The sequence below is a fragment of the Psammomys obesus genome, unplaced genomic scaffold, assembly GCF_907164565.1.
Source record: "Psammomys obesus unplaced genomic scaffold, mPsaObe1.curated_primary_1811, whole genome shotgun sequence".
Taxonomy (NCBI): domain Eukaryota; kingdom Metazoa; phylum Chordata; class Mammalia; order Rodentia; family Muridae; genus Psammomys; species Psammomys obesus.
In genome coordinates this window covers 1,688,076-1,708,317 of record NW_026588752.1, presented here as the reverse complement: position 1 = coordinate 1,708,317, position 20,242 = coordinate 1,688,076, and positions in this window count along the sequence as shown.

The following is a 20,242-nucleotide window of genomic DNA, read 5'->3' as shown; positions in this document are numbered from 1 at the left end:
AAAGCAGACACACCAGCAACAGTGAGTGGCAGAGTCACAGTGTGGCTGGGAGAGGGAACAGATTCAGCAGTGAATTATTCAAGCATGTGGGCTTTCTATTTCTGTACCAGCAGATGACAGGTGAGGCTTCCTCCCAGTTCCCGGCCCCGCTAACATGGCAATGTTGTAAGACACCTTGGTTACTATACAAGAAACAGAAAATATTTACAAGAGAAATGTGTTGAATATAACTTAATTGCCTCACGTTTACATTAAAGCTTAAGAGCAGCAAAATGTCAACAAATGTTATCTCCCCAGCCTCTCTAATGGGCCCATACTCTTTCAGCTCCTGATTCTATCCTTATTCATTATGGAACCGAGACTGCTAATATTTACTTATTACTTATTTATATTTTCATTTGAAAGTAAAAATAAGCTCATTTGCCATAATAACAGCTTAATATTAGCAGTGCTAAGAAACTGACTTTCAGGAGATTTCTAGTAATGGCGTCTTAGCAGATGAGATCAGAGAGCTCTCATGTTTTGAAGATGGGAAACAGGAAAGGTGTAATGATACCATTGCATCCACATAGGATCATTGTGCACTTCTGTGTGGCTCAGTGCTACAGAGCAGAAGGAGTCCTGGATGCTCACAAAGAAGGCTCAGTGCAACAATGATAGAGGGTTCAAACTGACCTGAAGAGAAGTGGGGATAGAGCGGCTCGGAGCCTACTACTCATCATACCCATCAGCCTGAGAAACTTGGAGTATAGAGAGAAGATCCCTCCATTCCTGGGATGAGATGGTAGAGAAACTGTCACTGTGCACTCTGAACTAAGTGGATGTCCTTCATAGAGTCATCCCTCAGGGCTCTAATAGAAATTATAGGACCGAGACATCCCTATTCCCAGAGATCCCTTATCCTTAGGCCTCATCAGCTGTCCTTCCCACAAATGCAGAGCAGATCCTTTGTCCACAGCAATCTCTTCTAACTCAGATGAGCACTAGAAGAAACAAGCCTCAAAGCTGATCTGGGACTGAGAGGCTTCTGGGGACATGGGACTTTAAACTTTACATCAGTGAATGTCCCACACAGGGACGTGCTCCTCCCATGTGACACTAGTTACTAGCAGCAGCTGAGGTGGAGGAATTATTCTCATACCTGTTTATGTTTGGGTAAGGTTGGGGAATGAAAAAGATGGAAATCCAGCTATAGGGTGGTGGGTGTGGGGAGGGAAAGAGAAAGAGAGAGACCACGACAGAGACAGAGAGGGACAAAGGAAGGAAACCAGTATCTCCATAGATGACAGCTCTGACTAGCCAGAAATGGGATTGGGGAGTTGTGGTGTGTTCAGAGGTACCATGAGGCTGTTCAGCAAAGGAAAAGTCCTGAGGCAACTCATGAGCCAAAGCCAAAGTACATGATTTAGAGCCCTGGCATTGGGGTGAGTGGTGGGGAGAAAAGACACAGAGATGGGAGCTGGGCAGGGAGAGGGCAGAGAATATCAATTGCCTAGGAGTTGGATGCAGCCTCTATTTAAAACTTAATTTAAAATTAATTTTACAAAGCTTTCCTAAATAAACTGGAAGCCATCGAGTCCATGAAGGGAAAAAAAATGAAAAAGCCTAAAAGACTGATATAAATCATGCTGTCTCATTTTCTATGCATAAATGAAATCTCAACAAATAGCACTGTTTATGTTGTTTGGCTGAATTATTCTTTTTATTTGTATTATTGTGTTCAAAAGACTGTATTTGGAACCAGATCTTTCTTATTAAATATGATTCCACAGCCTTGCTACAGTTGGCATAGAGTATTATTATAGAGTATGATCCCGGTTTGCTTAACAGTTCTTCCATTATGATATATCTGACTGCTAATATTTTTACCAAGAAACATTGCAGTTTTATTCAGTTTAATCTAAGAACATATTTGATCCCACTCCAACTTAATAAAGTATGTCCTATAAGGGTAACAGCAATGTGCATCTATTTTTCTCTTTATTTTTTCCCTTTGAAACAGGATTTTACTGTGCATTCTAGGCTCACCTTGAACTTGAAATCTTCCTGACTCTGCATCAAAAGTACTAGGATTACAGGTGCATACCACCAAGCCCAGCTGCAGCAGTCATCCTTGTAGCTGGGAGTTAGACATTATTTTTTTGTTTGTTTGTTTTTTAGGGGTGGTGGCTCCTATAAGAGGATTTGAAAATGCTAAGCATGCATTCATTACAATCCATAAGCCAAATTTTCACCCTCACTAGATGGATCTGGTTGGGCTCAAACTCACTATGTAGACTAAGTTGGCCTCAGATTCATGGAGATCTCTCTGCCTCTACTCTAGAGTGTTGAAATTAAAAACATGTATCACCATTGTCCATTGAGGTATCAGATCTTAGCTCTTAGTTCACTGTGCTGGTTAGGTTTAGATACCAACTTACTGTAAACTAGAATAATCCTTGAAGAGAACCTCAGCTGAGAAACTTCCTAGAGCAGATTGCTCTGTAGGGGTGGTAGTAGTCTTAACTGATGTAAGAACAACAATGCTAGTATGGGTGATACTATAACATAGGCCAGTGTCTGAAGCTATAAAGGAGAAAGCCGACAGAGAGGAGAAAGCAAGCAGGCATCGTGGCTATATTCACTTCTTCTGCTCTTGGCCGTAGATGTGATGTGACTAACTACTTGTGTTAGTGATAGACGGTAACGTGGAATTATAAGCTGAATAAACTTTCTCCCCCCTGTGCTATCAGAGTCTTTTCTCACAGCAACAGAAATGAGGTGGTATCTGTAAGCTGATCTAGAATTTACTATGGACATAAACAATTGTCCCAGAGGCCTGGTGTGCTCTTCAGAGCTGGGGTGGAGGGAGAAGGCAGCAGGTGCAGATGCACCCAGGTCCTCCTCAAATGACAGAAGCCCCTGGCTTTCCTACCAAAGGTTCAGAATGTATGAAACCAATATGGGCACCATGTTCACTATTTTGAGAATGCAGCCAAGCATGAAAAGGCATGTGTAGGCCACTCAATGGGTCTGTATTAAAACAGTGTGCTTACAACTCCAAAGAAGTCTTCATACTCTATCTCTATCTGCATACATTTCCTAAAGTAGAGGAATTATTCATGTGATAGAGCAGAGCGTATGTACACATTTTTGCTTTTTCCTTTGTCTACTAAATGCATCAAAATTCATTCTATATACAAACCCCTAATATTTTTCTCATACATATTTGAACATTATTATTATTATAAAATTAACCCATAGACCACCCCCAAATCATCCAGTTTTCCAATGTTAAATGGCGTGTGCTGGGAAATACAAAGATACCTCAGAGCCTTTTTCAATTTTGTTAGTTTATATGGGGAATAAAAATCTGATGAACAGGGACTGCAAGTGTGTTTATATGTGAGTGTGTGTGTGTGCATCATGGTACAAATGTAGGGGTTAGAGGACAACTTTTCTAAGTTGTATCTCTCCTTCCACAGTGAGGGGCTTGGGGACTTAATCTGGTAGTCAGGTTTGACAGACAAGGCATGATTACACACTGGCCTCCATCTTAATCCTTGGAGACAGGGTCCTCGCTGGCCTGGAACCCATTAGGTTAGCCTGGCTGGCTGGAGTGGGTGGAGCAGGGACTCACCTACCTCTGCTTCTCCAGTCCTGGGATAGCAAATGCTTGCTAACACACCCAACTTCTTGACATGGCATTTGAGGCTTGAACTCAAGTCCTCGTATGTGTGAAGCAGGTACTTTAGCAAGTGAACTATATCCAAACCCAGGCAAACTTCATACTACAGACAAAATTGGCAATGAAATTGATGACACTTCCAGAAGCCATAGATTCTTGCCTAACTTGGGAAAACTCATCCTCTCAAAGGGCGAAGTGTTTTTCACACACTGTGGTGGCTCAGCTGGCACTCCCTGTAGGCTCTGTGAATATTTTACCCACTCCTTTGTTTCCTTACATTTCCGTTGTCTTTCAGCCCATCTGCAGATAACAGGTTGGCTGTCTTTCTTCAGAAGAGCATGTTGAGGCTGTGATATCAACAGTGTGTCACGATGACTAGAAAATGTGCTATGGAGCTGTGATGGCAGATCTTGTGTGTGCGCCATACTTAAGGAACGATGAGATAATCAGGTGCCTGAAAGTCCAGGGGGGTTCGTTCCTGTCTTGTAAGCGTGAACCTTCACTGCTTGTGCTGTCTGCCCTTTTGCCTGCTCTCATTCAATTGACCCTGAGTTGTGCTGGTTTACTCAGCCTTCTTCCTTTAAGCTGGTGAGTCTGAACACATATCAGAATCCCTGTGTTTGTTAATCTTCTTGTTGCTACTATACAATACCTGAGAAAAGCCATTTAAACAAGGAAGGGCTTATCTTGGCTCAGTGCATGCTCTATCACGGCAGGAAGGGCATGGCAGTAGGAACACAGGCAGCTGTTTACATTGCATCTGCACTCAGAAGCAGAGAGAGATGTTGTTCACTTACCAGCCTTCTTTTTCTTCAGTCCAGGCCTCTAGCTTTCAAAATCCACTTTTAGGTAGATCTTCCTATGTGGATTAGCCAAATCTAGAAACCTTCTGACAGACCTGACCAGGAGTTTGTCTCCTACGTGATCTAGACTCTGTCAATCTCACCATCACTCTTCCCTGCCACAATTGACAAGGTATTTAAATATACACAGAACATAACATCAACACCAGAGACACTAAGTGAGTTTGCCAGGTTGATGCCTAGAAATTGAAATTTCATACTGTAAACACCAACAATGCCACTAAGGTGTGTAGTGAAAATTCTGGTATTTTGGCTTCTTTAATAAAAAAAAAAAAAAAAAAGCAATGTTATAACAGTGTGTTTTCTTTTTTATAATTAAATTTATTTATTTTTATTAATTACAGTTTATTCACTTTGTATCCCCCCATAAGACCCTCCCTCCTCCCCTCTTGGTCCCATCCTCCCTCCCCCTTCTTCAAGCATGCCCTCCCCAAGTCCACTGATAGGGGAGGTCCTCCTCTCCTTACTTCTGATCTTAGTCTATCACATCACATCAGAAATGGCTGCATTGTCATCTTCTGTGGCCTGGTAAGGCTGTTCCCCCCTCAGGGGGAGGTGATCAAAGAACAGGCCAATCAGATTATATCAGAGGCAGTCCCTCTTCCCATTACTATGGAACCCACTTGGACACTAAGCTGCCATGGACTACATCTGTGCAGGGGTTCTAGGTTATCTCCATGCTTAGTACTTGGTTGGAGTATGAGTCTCTGGGAAGAGCCCTGTGTTCAAATTTTCTGGTTCTGTTGCTCTCCTTGTGGAGTTCCTGTCCTCTCCAGATCTTACTATTTCCCACTTCTTACATAAGATTCCATTTACTCTGCCCAACAGTTGGCCATAAGTCTCAGCATCTGCTTTGATAGTCTGCAAGGTAGAGCTTTTCACAGGCCCTCTGTGGGAGACTCCTAACTTGTTTCCTGTTTTCTTCTTCTTCTGATGTCCATCCTCTTTGCCTTTCAGGATGGGGATTGAGCATTTTAGTCAGGGTACTCTCTTTTGATTAGTTTCTTTAGATACACAGGTTTTAGTAGGTTTATCCTATGTTATATGTCTACATGAGTGAGTATGTACCGTGTGTGTCTTTCTGCTTCTGGGACAGCTCACTCAGGATGATCCTTTCTAGGTCCCACCATTTACCTGCAAATTTCATGATTTCCTTATTTTTCATTGTAGAGTAATAATCCATTGTGTAGATGTACCACCATTTCTTCACCCATTCTTCAGTTGAGGGGCATCTGGGCTGTTTTCAGCTTCTGGCTATTATAAATGAAGCTGCTACAAACATGGTTGAACAAATGTCCTTTTTGTGTACTTGAGCCTCTTTTGGGTATAGGCCTAGGAGTGGTATGGCTGGATCTTGAGGAAGCACTATTCCTAGTTGTCTGAGAAAGCGCCAGATTGATTTCCAGAGTGGTTGTACTAGTTTACATTCCCACCAGCAGTGGAGGAGGGTTCCCCTTTCTTCACAACCTCTCCAGCATGTGTTGTCACTTGAGTTTTTGATCTTGGCCATTCTCATGGGTGTAAGGTGAAATCTCAGGGTCGTTTTGATTTGCATTTCCCTAATGGCTAATGACATTGAGCATTTCTTTAAGTGTTTTTCTGCCATTCGATATTCCTCTACAAAGAGTTCTCTGTTTAGCTCTGTTCCCCATTTTTTAAGTGGATTACTTGGTTTCTTGCTTTTCAGCTTCTTTAGTTCTTTATATATACTGGATATTAGCCCTCTGTCAGATAAAGGGTTGGTGAAGATTCTTTCCCAATCTGTAGGCAGTCACTTTGTTTTAATGATGGTGTCCTTTGCTTTACAGAAGTTTTTCAGTTTCATGAGGTCCCATTTATTGATTGTTGCTCTTAGAGCCTGTGCTGTTGGTGTTCTGTTCAGGAAGTTGTCTCCTCTGCCAATGAGTTCCAGGGTATTCTCCACTTTTTCTTCAAACCGATTTAATGTGTCTGGTTTTATGTTGAGGTCTTTGATCCACTTGGACTTCAGTTTTGTGCAGGGTGATAAGTATGGATCTATTTTCATTTTTCTACATGTACACATCCTGTTGGACCAGCACCATTTGTTGAAGATGCTATCTTTTTTCCATTGTATGGTTTTGGCATCTTTGTCAAAGATCAGGTGTCCATAAGTGTGTGGGTTTATTTCTGAGTCCTCTTCGGTTCCATTGATTCACCATTCTGTTTCTATGCCAGTACCATGCAGTTTTTATAACTGTTGCTCTATAGTACAGCTTGAGATCAGGGATGGAGATACCTCCAGAAGATCTTTTATTGTAGAGGATTGTTTTAGCAATTCTGGGTTATGTGTTTTCTTTTAATCTCAGGTGTGGGGATATAGGGCTACTTCACAGCAGCTATGAGTATGATCTACCTCATGCTCTAGCAGAGACATGATTTTACCAGGTGCAAATAGTTTCTGCAATTGTTCTCCTCTGAAAAATGAGAACTGTGTAGAAACGCCTCAAAATTAATAGTTATATGTCCAGTAGAATTTCTGACACTTTGAAAATGCTTAAAGTTGTTTATATTTTTGTCTCTATCATTGATTTCTTGAGTTGACATAACAGGCATGTATAGATTGATTTTGATGTAGGAATTTGACCTAAAAATTAAGACAGAAAAATTAGAAATGCTGATGGTTAGTGCTATTCACTTGACAGAATCTAGAATCAATTGGACGATGAGGCTCTATGCATGTGTTTGTGGTGTGTGTGTGGGGGGTGACCACTTTGGTTATGTTGTTTGAGGTTTGAAGACTGGCCCATAATGGGTGACACCATTCCCTAGCAGAAACCCTGAACCATATATATGGAGAAATGGAACTGAGAACAAGCATTCTCTGCATCTTAACTGAAAACTTGATATGGCCAGCTGCTTCCTGCTACCAGGCCACCGTGACATCTGCTGATGCAAAAACCACAGCTCTCACTTTAAACGCAATAAGAGTTTATTCTGCAGCCACTTTGAGTGACCGTAAGGAATGTAGATTTAGGCTACCTCAAATTCCATATTTCAACATGGAATCCGTTTTAAAAATTTTTTATCGTTTCACAGAACAAAGAAAGTCATAAATCTAGGTGAGTTTAAAATACACTGGTGGGTACATCAGAGAGGCAGGCACATCAAGACAAGGGGGCTTGTTTTGATGTGCTCAAGATGCTGTCTGTTGGCATCCTTGGCTTTTAGATTGGTGGGAGCCAGTGTCTCCTAAGTTAATAGCTTCCAAAAGTATTTTTTTTCCTGTTCATCATAAGATTTTACGTCTAACACAGGGGCAAAGAGTGGCTGGCTGTCCCAGGAGGCTAGAACTAGCATAAGATAAGGTAATTATTCTCTGAACCTGGTACATTCTAATCTCTCCACAGTACCGAAATCCTAATCAGTCAATCAGTGTGCAGACACAGGTCCTTTTTAGGAGTTTTTGTTTAAAATTCATGCCATGAAGGTTTACACCCTTGAACTGTGACCCAGAATAAACTCCCTCCCTAACGTCACTTTGGTCAGAGTATTTATTTTAGCACAGCAACAGGAAAAACAAAATAACTACGACATTATTTGTGGCTTTGTTATTTGTCTCTTCTCTCCTTCTCTTTGCTGTTTTGCCTCTAGGGTTAAGTTACATTTTTCTTTTCATCCCCCACCATAGACCTATGAAACACCAAGCTCATCTTCACCCAGACATCACACCATTGTTGCATTCTTAATGACCATCTTTTCTAGTTCTTGGCATCAGGAGCCAAGTGGGGCTTGAATGGAGACATCATCTTGGTGATATGCCAAGAATTTAATCACCTGAAATGAACTGGTTTCATCAGAGGCACCACAGAGCCTGCCTCTAAAGCAGGCAAGCAGGACACAATTCAACTTAGCTGCAAAAAATAGGCTGGGGATGAGGCAGTGCCTAAGCTGACTCTCGAGATGGGAGGCAGCAGAGTGTTATTCAGTCTTCTCTCAAGAGCCAGGACCCCCTCGACACAGTTAGACCCTGTCCTGAACACATGTTTCTCAGCTCTGTGTCTGAGCCAGCAGCTCCTCCTCCCCACCCTTGCCCCACTGAAGTTGGAGAATCGTGCAGCTTCTGTGTTCTCCTGTGCAGAATTACCCAATTATCTTCTAAATTATAAAGGGGAATCTTCCCCACCAATGGTTCCAGGCAGGGGCTTGATGCGCAGTGTTGCTAAACTGTAGCAAAAAGCTTTAAAAAAATTAGCAAACAAAAGAATTCCTCGGAACAGGGGACAAGCTGTCCACAGTCACTAATCCCAGTGGCTTCAATCAAGGCAGAATTGCTTCCCCAATAAATGAAGCCAGAACAACGAATAAACTCAAGCGCTAATTGCTGGCTGCAGATGTATTAACTGAAGCAAGTGTGATGTGGGCAACCATTAATTATCTAATGAGGCCAGCAGTCTTCTGCTGAGGTGGGGGCTGATTAAATATTAAAGGATGGCATATGGAAGATGCCAGTAACAAAAGGTTTCACTATGTGGGGGAAAGGAAAAGAAAGGAAAAAGAAGGAAAAAGGATGAAAGAATGTACACATTGAGGAAGATGTAAAATCTCTCTCTCTCTCTCTCTCTCTCTCTCTCTCTCTCTCTCCCCTCTCTCTCAAGACAAGAGACACCCTTGTGTCTGAGAAAAGTAATTAAAGTCTCATTGCTAGCACAAGTCTCAGAGCGACTTCAGTGAGCCCTCTTCTGAAGCTGCAGGGCAGATGAAAAAGGTTTACTTTAAAAGAGGCTGACAAAAAACATCCCAACGTGCAGGTGCTTACCTCTTTGTTTAACCCTCAGAGCTGGGGTGAATTCCTGCCACTTGGCTGCTGCTCTTGCTTTTCATCTGGCAGAAGTGAACTTCCCCACTGAATCACTCCAGGAGGCATGGGGTGGGGAGGGACCTTAGAAAGCTGCTCCCAAATCAAAAAGTAGAAGAGTCAACTTTATTTGCATTGTGGTTGTTATTGTTTTACTTTTATTTTGTTACATGAGGCTAAACGCAGTCTTTTTTTTTTAACTTTGTGTGTGTGCCTGTTTATGTGTGTGAGCGTGTCTGTAAGTGCACAGAGGCCAGTGAAGACCTGTCCCAGCACACGGGCGCCGTGGTGCACATATGGTAGTCAAAGGACAGCCTCAAGTGTCAGTCCTCCTCCCCAGCTTATTTGAAACAGGTTCTCTTGTTTGCTGGCCCTAATGCTTCCCTGGCACGGGGCCCTGGGATTGCACATGTACTCTGCTGCATCTGGAGAGTGGTGAGTGCCTAGGATATGAACTCAGGATTTCAGCCTTGAGTGGCAGGTGCTTCAGCATAGAGCCAGAACCAGCCCTTCTCAAGTACAGGATGTGCTCCTCGCACATTTCCCTGCACTTAAAATGTGTACATGTTTCCCTTCTCCCCCTCGGCTCCCATTAATCACCTCTGTTCCTCAGAATTGTGGTCCTACCTTCACACCCTCTGTACACATCTAACTTTACGTCTCTGTAAAGCTTAGAACCTACAAATGAGGAAAAACATGAAAAATCTCTTCCTGAGACTGCCTTCATTTACTCAATATAATAATCTCCAGTTGCACCAATTTTCCTGCAAATGATACAACTTTATCCTTTTATAGCAGAACCGGATATAGAAAGAGCTAAAAGAAAGAAACCTCAACAGCCCAGGCAATAAAGAGCAAATGTAGCGAGCGGGAAGTTCCCTTAAAGATGAAGTACAAATAGCCAATACACATGTAAAAAAGTGTTCAGCATCACTAGCCGTCAGAGAGATGTAAGTCAAAACTGCATTTAAATTCCATCACTCCCTAGAGGGGTGCTTTACAGCTGCCCCCACTGGCCACACAGCTGAGCACAGGGCACAGGTGACATCCTTCCCTCCACCAAGTGTCACACAAGATAATTCCTTTTCTTCTCCTTCCACAGGCAAGGCCTGTGGGGCTTTGTGGGGTGATGTGCTCAAACTCATATAGTCAGTGCCGTGGTTAGGTTTCTATGACTGTAGTAAACACTAAGACCAAATAAAAAAGGTTTTACTTTGTTTTACATGAGAAGCCAAGGCAGAGACCAAAGCAGAAACTATGAAAGAACACTGCCCAATGGCTTGCTCCCCATGGCCTGCTCAGCCTGCTTTCGTATATAACGCAGGTCCTCTTGCTCAAGGATGTGGGCTGGGTCCTCCCACATCAATCATTAATCAAGAAAATTTCCCACAGGCCAATCTGGTGGGGGCATTGATTGAAGTTCTCACTTCCAAAAATGACTCTGGTTTGTGTCAAATTAACAAAATCTAACCATGATAGCTATTCAGGAGCAGACCTCAGAGTTATAGCCAGGGTATCCTTTCTGCCCTTAAAGGTATTAAACTTTAATTCTTCATTAACAATTTCACACATGTAAACATTACATTTCTAAAGTCTATACTGCCTCTACCTCAGATAGAGACAACTTCCTGATGTGTGAGGCTTAAAACATGTCCTCCATGATCCTGTCACCTGATGTGAGTAGAAAATAAAGAAACAAGAGGAAATGGTTTCCCAGGTTATCTGTTAGGACTGACCTCTGAGAATATTGGAAGTTACCTCAAATCTGAAAGGAGGTTTAGGGTTTCTGGCCACTTAGTCTTCCAGGTTTGGGGTACTCCCTGGAGGCGCTGCAGGGCTCTGAATGCTGAGAACAAGGCCATACTAGCCCCCCCCCCTGTGATGGTGCAGACATCAACATGAGAATACATGTGTTTTGAAAGTTTCTTTAATTTAAAACCATGTTGTATTCAGAGTATATTTTAAAACTACCTGAATGAGCTAGCTTTGGAGTAACTTCAATTATAACCCCACATCAGCCAGGACCAACGGATTACTCATTCCCAGGTCTCAAATGCATGTTTAAAATGTGATGCGATGGGCCAGCATGATGCTAGGGTGTACAGGCTTGGGCTGCCATGCTGATGACTCCAGTTTCATCCCTGTCCCCTACATGGTGAAAAGAGAGAACTGACTCCTTCAAGTTGTGCACACATGAAAGAAATAAAAATACAATAAAGTATTTTCAAATTAAAATCCTCACTGAATTAGGTAATATCTACATAGTCATATACCTTTAAATTTCCAGGAGCCGTGTATGTGTGTGTGTGTGTGTGTGTGTGTAGAATATTCATGTTGTTATCACCCATGGCTGTAGTCAGCAAGCACATAGAACTTTCAGTTTGGAGAATTCTTTATACCAGATAGTCCAGTCCAGTTCATTTTCTTTTTCTGTTTGGTGCAATCTTGAACTATAAGCAAGCTACTGTGTGTGACACTGAGAAACAAATACATACTACCTTGAACTTGTTGTAGAAATAGTTATTGGAGTATGTTACTTTACACAGAACCCAGGTTTTTGGGAGGCAGCACAGCGATGTTTGCTGTATAAGCCTGAGGACCTGAGTTTGGATTTATGTAAAGGCAGAGCCCCTGCATCCTACATCTGCAGTCTCAACTCTGTAAGGACAAGACAGGCATATTCCTGGAGCTCACTGGTCAGTCACATTAGCAAACAAACAAACAAAACCGAACCAAGAAGTTTCAACTTTAATGAGAGACCTGTTTTAAAAAAAATAATGTAGAGAGAGACTGAGGAAGACACTTGACATCCCCTTCTGGTCTCCAAAGGTACATGCACATGTGGCCAGACCTATGTATATGCAAATGCACACACATGAAACAACCAATCAGGCAAACACACAAACAGAGGGAGGTGATAAGCCAACAAACAAAAGCAAAGACGCCCAAGTTTACTCTTTGTTAATTCTAGTTTGGAAACATTCCATATCTGTGCAGGAAAGACATTTAAAAAAATTCAAACTGATGCTCAATATATAATACTTGCATATATGAAAGCTTATAAGAGTTAATAGCCAGAACTTGGAAACAACCCAGATGTCCATCAACATCAACAGAAGAATAGATACAGAAATTGTGGTATTTTTACACAATGGAATACTACTCAGCAATAAAAAAAAAGGAGGAAATCATGAAATTTGCAGGCAAGTGGTGGGATCTAGAAAAGATCATTCTGAGTGAAGTATCCCAGAAGGAGAAAGACAAACATGGTATATAGACCTTATATAGACCTTATATAGACCTACAATATATGATAAACATAATGAAATCTACACACCTAAAGAAGATAATCAAGAAAGTAGACACAGGTGAAGATGATTAATCCTCATTTAGAAAGACAAATGGGATGTGCATTGAACGTATGACAGGAGTCTACCACAAAAGGCATCTGAAAGACTCTACCTAGCAGTGTTTCAAAGCAGACACTAAGACTCATAACCAAACCCTCGGCAGAGTGCAGGGAATCATATGAAAGAAGGGAAGTTAGTATGATATGGAAAGGATAAGAGCTCTACAAGGACCAAATACATCCGGGCACAGGGTCTTTTCTGAGACTGACACTCAACCAAGGACCATCTATGGATATAACCTAGAACTTCTGCTCGGATGTGGCCCGTGGTAGCTCAGTAACCAAGTAGTTTTCCAAAGTAAGGGGAACAAGGACTATTTCTAACAGGATCTCAAGGGCAGGCTCTTTGATCCCCCCCCCCCCAGGGGAGGAGAAGTCCTGTTAGGCCACAGAGGAGGACTTTGCAGCCAGCCCTGAAGATACCTGATAAAACAGGGTCAAATGAAAGGGGAGGAGGTCCTCCCCTATCAGTGGACTTGGAAAGGGGCAGGGAGGAGACCAGGGAGGGAGTGTGGGGTTGGGGAGGGAATGAGGGAGCGGGATACAGCTGGGACACAGAGTTAACAAAATGTAACTAAAAAGAAAAATAAAATTAAAAAAAAGAAAAAAAAAGATTTAAAATAAATCCAAGCTGAAAAGTGATGATCATTTTTTTCATATTAAAGATAGAAGTCTTCCTTTTCTTAAGTTCTCATTATTTTCCCAAATCAAGGTCTCAACACCCCTAACGTGCATTCCATAACATCTTCCCTCAGTGACACATTTGAGAAAAGAAAACGCACATATACGTAAAAGCTCATGCCTGAATCCCACAGCATTCTACAAAGTGAAAGTGAATTCCATTTAAATAAAGTTTTACAATGGAAAAAAAAAAGCTAGTTCACTGTGAAAAACAACTGCAAATGGTGATTGTTCTCTGAGGCAGTGAGAAAATCTAGGACAGCAAGTTATCTCTGGGAGAGTGGGTGGGAGTGGTGTCAGCGTGGATGAGGCTGCAGAAGGATTCTGGGCTGGTGAATTTGTACCATCCAAATATATGATGTGTCGGGATCATTGTTTGGTAAGGATGCAAGACTTAAAATTTGTTCATTTTGCATCATGAAGTTTTACCTCTAGATGCGTTACATACATATATACAAATTATCAAAAAATATAAATGACTGATCTATTAAAAGATTGGTTTATATTTGTGAATATCCATATCCCAAGTTATGTTTAAATTTAGTTAATGATATAGATTAATAGATGGGTAAACAGATAGCTGGGTGGGCTGGTAGATGGATGGATGGATGGATGGATGGGTAGATGGATGGATTGATGGTGGGTGGGTAGATGAGAAGGGTATGGATATTTAGTTAGATACATGAATAGATGGATGGATAGCTGGATAGATGGATGGATGGATGGATGGATGGATGGATGGATGGATGGATGGACAGATGGATGGATGGATGGATGATAGTTGTTTGGACGAATGTATAGATGGACAGATAGATCAATACAGGTGGGTGGATGGATAGCTGCCTGGGTAGATAGATGGGTAGAAAATAAGCAAATAAAGCATCAGTTGAAGGGTTTATATGATAATGTAAGCATTCACTCCATAATTCAAACCTTTGTTTGAATTATGTTTTCATAATAAAAGAATGAAAAAACAAACAGAACATAAGCTCTTAAAGGTGTCCATATTTAGGAAGTTCTACTCTCTTTATCTTTTTCATCTTTCCCTTGGGGATGTTCGGAGCACTGAAGCTATTAAAGATTTGGAGTCTTATAGTTAAAGCGAACTAAATGAACTTTATTTAGCTTAACATTCATTAAAAATATTTGGGAAACTCCCGGTTTCGGATATGTATTTGGTTTTTACTGAATATTGTAGTTAGCTATTGACTGTGGTAATAGGCCATCATGAGAATACAGTATATTTAGAATCAAGGTCTAGGAATACATAGACTTTTCAGAATTCATTCTATCCAGAAGTGGTAATTATTAGAATCTGTTCTTGATTTTTCATGTTTTTGGCAAGAGTTTGCTGACCTATGAGTTGGATAAAACAGTTCCTTCTTTGAAGGTATATTGTAGGGACAAAGGAAACAATTATGCAACTCTCTGGCTGTAGCAAAAGTTGATAACAGTCTTTGTAGTTTACGTGAAAACATCTCAGTAATGCATGAAATAAATCTACCTCAAGATGCTGGAGAAGAAAATCAAGACAGCAGACAGCAGTCAGAGTGCTGGCACATCTCTGTGATCCTAGCACTAGAGAAATAAAAGCAGGAGGATCTGGAGTTCAGCGTCACCCTCAGCTACAGCGGTGAGTTTGTGGCCAGCCTGGGCTACCTAAGACCCTTTCCCCCAAAAAATAGAAATAAAAATAAAAATCAACAAAGGTAGCAACAACAAACTCAAGCAGATATTCAAAGAATGATGTTAAATCTTCAATGCCTGCAATGTACAGAGGAGAATACTCAGCTGTGCTGGCCAAATGAAGCCAGGAAGGAAACAAGAAACCACCACAAGAATATATATATATATATATATATATAAAATATATATATATATAATATATATATATATTCAATAGAATGGGAAAATGCATTGTAGCCCAGTCATAAAAATGGTCAGCACTGACATAAGAAAATACAGATGAATTCTATAAAATTAATGCCTAACTGAAAAAGAACCACACCACATATATTGTACAACTTATCCCTTTATTCATGTGCAAGCAGGAATCCAAGTTTTGGTGAGTATTAGACTGGTACTGGCAAACAGAAGACAGTGGCTGAGGAAAACAACAACAACAACAACAACAAAACAAAAATACTTGAGCTGTGAGTATCATGAAGACTTGTATCCACCTGGAGAAGACCCACATTTGCTAAATTCTCTTAAAATAACCAAGCCCCAAATTAACTTCACTTACTTTTTAATGAAAAGAACAGACCACCAACAGCATAGAATTTTACAAGTTTTCTTTATCTCGCTTACTATGATTAATGTTTTGAAGTCTATGATTTATTTGTGTGTGTGCATGTATGCACACATGCACATGTGCACATATGTGTTCACGGCCCAGGGGAAGCCAGAAAAAGACACTGAATTACCTGGAGCTGGAGTTATTGATGGTTGTGAGCAGCTTGATGTCAGTTCTGGGAAATTAAATTGTGTCCTCTGCAAGAGAACTAAACGCTCATAACAATTGAACAATCTCCCCGGCATCCATACCGAATATCTTATGGAAATAAAAGGATAGTAACAAAAATAGTTTGACATCAGACAAAATATAAGCCATGTTCACCAGCAAGGAAATACATTTCTGAATGAGTTGATTGAGAAAGTGCATTACCCTGAAGAACAGTGAATAAAATAAACATGTACAGATAGGAAGTGACAAGATGAACAACAGATGAGTGGAGGATGGAGTTACAGTGTTGTGATTGAACATCATTGCTTGGCCAGTGGTATTCTGTCATGAGAATTACAGTTCCTGGTTACATTACAATTTTCACATGAGAAGCCTGTGCTTCTGCTTGATAATCTTGGAAAGTTTAATGTTTTAGAACTGAGACTCTCAATGTTCTGTGTACCTGTGAGAACTTAGAGTGTCAGGGATAAGAGACAAAGGAGAAAGGGGCAATCAAAGGACAGGTGTGACATGTGGCAGCTGAAAAGACATGGTTAGCTCTTATCACTTGCTATATTTTCCAAACAGGGCTTTAGAAAAGAAAATGCTAGTGGCTTCAGAACAGCAATTCCAACTTATTAACAAAAAAAGCTATTTTTGAGCCCAAGATGGATGTTGCTCAAATTTTAAATGTGTTGAATTTGGCAGACATGCTACTGTGTGAAAATGCTACTGTATTGCAGTGTGTGGGAGGTGTGTTGCTGGAATGATAGACAGTTGTGAAATGTCCAAAGTGGGTGCTGGGAACTGAACTCAGCACCTCTGCAAGATCAGATGTTCTCTTAAGCTCTGGTCCATCTCTCCAGCTCTTTCTATGAGGTAAAGTTCTCTCCTAGCCTCGAGCCCCCTGTTCAGCTAGACTGACTCACCAGTGAGCACTGGGGATCGTCCTGTCTCAGCCTCTCTCCTCCAGTACCAGGAATATAAGTGTGTGCCAACACACGCGGCAGTAAAGACTCTCTGTATATATTTCTTGCTATTGCACGCATGTTGTAGTGCTCATCCAGAGGCCAGGGGGCGTCTGTAAGCAGTGCGCGCCATGTTCTTCCCTCCCGCTATGTGGGCCCTAGATCTGAACTCAAAGTATCAGGCTTGGCAGAAAGTGCCTTTACCCACTCATCCATCTCACAGGTCCACTTGTGGAACATTAAATGAAGGTTCTGATGACTGAACGGCAAGAGCTTTACCAACTGAGCCATTTCCCAGCCAAAAAAAGATCCTCTGAGAATACTGCAAGAGGACCTTAGAAGACATAATGCATTTTCAGAGAGGGAAGTTGAGCGCGCGCGCGCGCACACACACACACACACACACACACACGCACACGCCGTGGGCAGTGGGAGGGAAGACGCGGTGGACTTAACCACTCAGCATCACACTCCTGCAAATTCCTGTGCTGTGACCAAGATGCTGAGGGGCTCTACTTCCTAAGAAGGCCGTATCACACTTTGGAAAGCACTTTACCCCCCAAACTGATTTGCCTTAAGTGTGAGAACCATCCTTTCCCCAACTCCCATTTTCTTTTTTCTGATAATCCCCTCTTTATTATAAGCTTCTTAATATCCATCTGTTACCCTTCAGGCAGAGGCTTCTTAAATTCAAATATCAGACTATTTTTATCACAGAAGAATATGTAAACCAATAGAAAACAGTTTAATGGATTTTAGAGCCTGTGGTCCTCTTTAGCAACATTTCCATAATGGAATCCAGTTACAGGCAACCGTGTAGCCACAGCTGATGGTTCACAAAATGAAGACTGAATGTTTGCTTCATGTAAGTAAGAAATACAGCAAAAGACAGTGTGAGATACCCGTGACAGCTAGCTGGGCTTGTCCACCCTGGTCTACACTGGAGACCCATGTGCCTAACTTGTGATTTGGCAATAGGCTGGCTTTTGCTAGGTGTGTTCTACAGTTATGTGGAATAAGATAATGAGGTGGTTTCATGAATGAGGCTGAGAAGAGGTTTGCACAGGGAATACCCGAGACTGTCAATCTAGAAGCTAGAGACTTCCTGGAAAAGTGCTGTACTGAAATGCAGTGCTGTGGTACAATCCTGTCATCTCAGCTACTCCAGAGGATAAGGCAGGAGAACTGAAAGTTTTATTCAGTCTGGGCTACAGAGTGAATTCAAGGCTACCTCAGGCAACTTCAATTAAAATTGATGAAAAGGCTAAGGTTATAGCTCACTGGTAGAAGGCTTGTGCAGTAAGTATGGCACAGTTTTAATCCACAGGACCACAGAAAAACAAAATGTATCCTCAAATCTTGATGTGCTAGTGCAAAAGTAGCAAGGGAAGCTCAGAGCAGAGGGTTCAGGTTCTACAAACAAATGTTGGTCTGTAGAGAAGTGAATAGCAAATGCTCTGTGGATGCTGTGGGATTCTGTAGCCCTTCAAGTAGAAATGTGATGTGCATGAGAGCAAAGTTACATGCAGATTTTAGTCAGGGTCACTAGAGAACAGAACAGATAGAAGGAATACATGTTATGAAAATGGATTTGCCAAGCTCTGCCTGGGTAGTCCAACAGCGGAGAACTTGGTAGCTGGTCTGTCTAAGAGGCTGAGTGCCTCAGCACTCTAGATCTGGTTCTGAAGTTGTGGAGGATTCCTGGAGAACACGTGGTCTTCCTTCCAAGGTGAAATGCTGAAGAAGCTATTCGGGTGTCAATGATGGATGCTGGTAACAACAAGGTAGACAGATGAATCAGCAAGAGGGGATGGTGTGCTGGCATCCCTTTCTTGGAGCTCCTGTGGTCTCTGCAGGAAGGATCCTCCCTCTCTGGGGAAGGGAATTCTTCTCACTGTTAAATCCTTCCTGGAAATACCTGCACAGAGCAGCCCAGGTGTGCATTATTGTTAATTCCAGATCAAATTACCTCCCCATGCTAGGTCTGCTGAGTTTTCTGTGAGGCCTCCTGAAGGGATGCTGAGTCATATATGTGGCCTGGGTCTGCTGTCCTGGAAGTCCTAAGATCTGTGATATTAAGCTCTTGGCTCCATGAAAAAGTCATCCTCTGGTCTTCATTCAGTATAGGCAGACCAAGGACACAGATATCACTGGCTGCTCTCTCTAGGCCAGACTGCCAAGCTTCCTCCAAGCAAGGGAATTTACAGCAAGAACAGTCTTAAAGCAGAAGCTGAAGTGAAGTGAACTGAGTTCTGTGTGCCATGGTAAGTACGAGTCTGTCTGTTCTTGTGTGTGAGTGGTTCCTGTGTGTGTGTGTGTGTGTGTGTGTGTGTGTGTGTATGTGTGTGTGTGTGTGTGTATGAGGGGGCCAGACAACAACCACTAATATTGTTTCTCACATGCCAATCTCATTGATTTTTTTTTTTTTTTTAGTGTGTGTATACATGTGTTTGGGTTCACTAATCTGTGTGTAGAGTGCCACTTTCCAACTTGCAGATTCAGCTAGAATGGCTGGCCAGTGAGCCTACGGCATACTCCTGCCTCTGCTCCCCTCAGCTTATGGAGTTAAGGCACATTCCACTATATCTGTTCCTTATGTTCTTCCAAGCACCACCTTGTTTTTCAAAATAGGGTCTTTCACCAGGACCTGAGGCTTTGCTGTCTGGCCAGCGAACCCCAGAGATTCCCTTCTCTCTCTCTGCCCAATACTGGAGTTACAGGCACACACACAGCTTCTTGGGATCCAGCTCTGATCCTCACGCTTGCAAGACAAGCAACTTACCAAGTAGGCTATTGCACTTTACCCCTTAGCAACTTCTGAATGTCACATCTTTGGAACTTAAAGCAAGTCTATGATGATCTCTATTATTTTCACAGTTCTAAAAAAGTAAATACTGAGACTCATATGATTTCTTCACACAGACAAGTTTACTATTTATTGAATGTAGACACTTGACACAGAAGCAACTTGATCTGACAGCAAGTAATAGACTTTATAGCTCACATGACCAAAATGAAACCCCTTGCCAAATGGAGAAAATGGTATTTTAAGAGAGATGACATGATTGCCAAAGGATATACTGACATGATTTAGGTGAGATGGAAGTCAGGTGTCTTGGGGAAAATCATTCTCTGTAAATGGAGAAGGTCATGCTGGTGGCATCAGCATACATGGTCCTACTGCATATGTGCTCTGTTGACTGGAGCTGGTGACACCGGGTGCACACCCCCACACGTGCAGTGCTGTTGAGCCCATCAGTAGAAAATGGTTTCAAGCAAAGAATGTGGCTGGTAGCAGCAATGAAAGAGAAACCCCAGTAGGGCTTATACCCACCTTTCAGGTCTGCATAAGTCAAGTTCGTAGTCTGATAAACAGGCTCTGTGACTGTAGA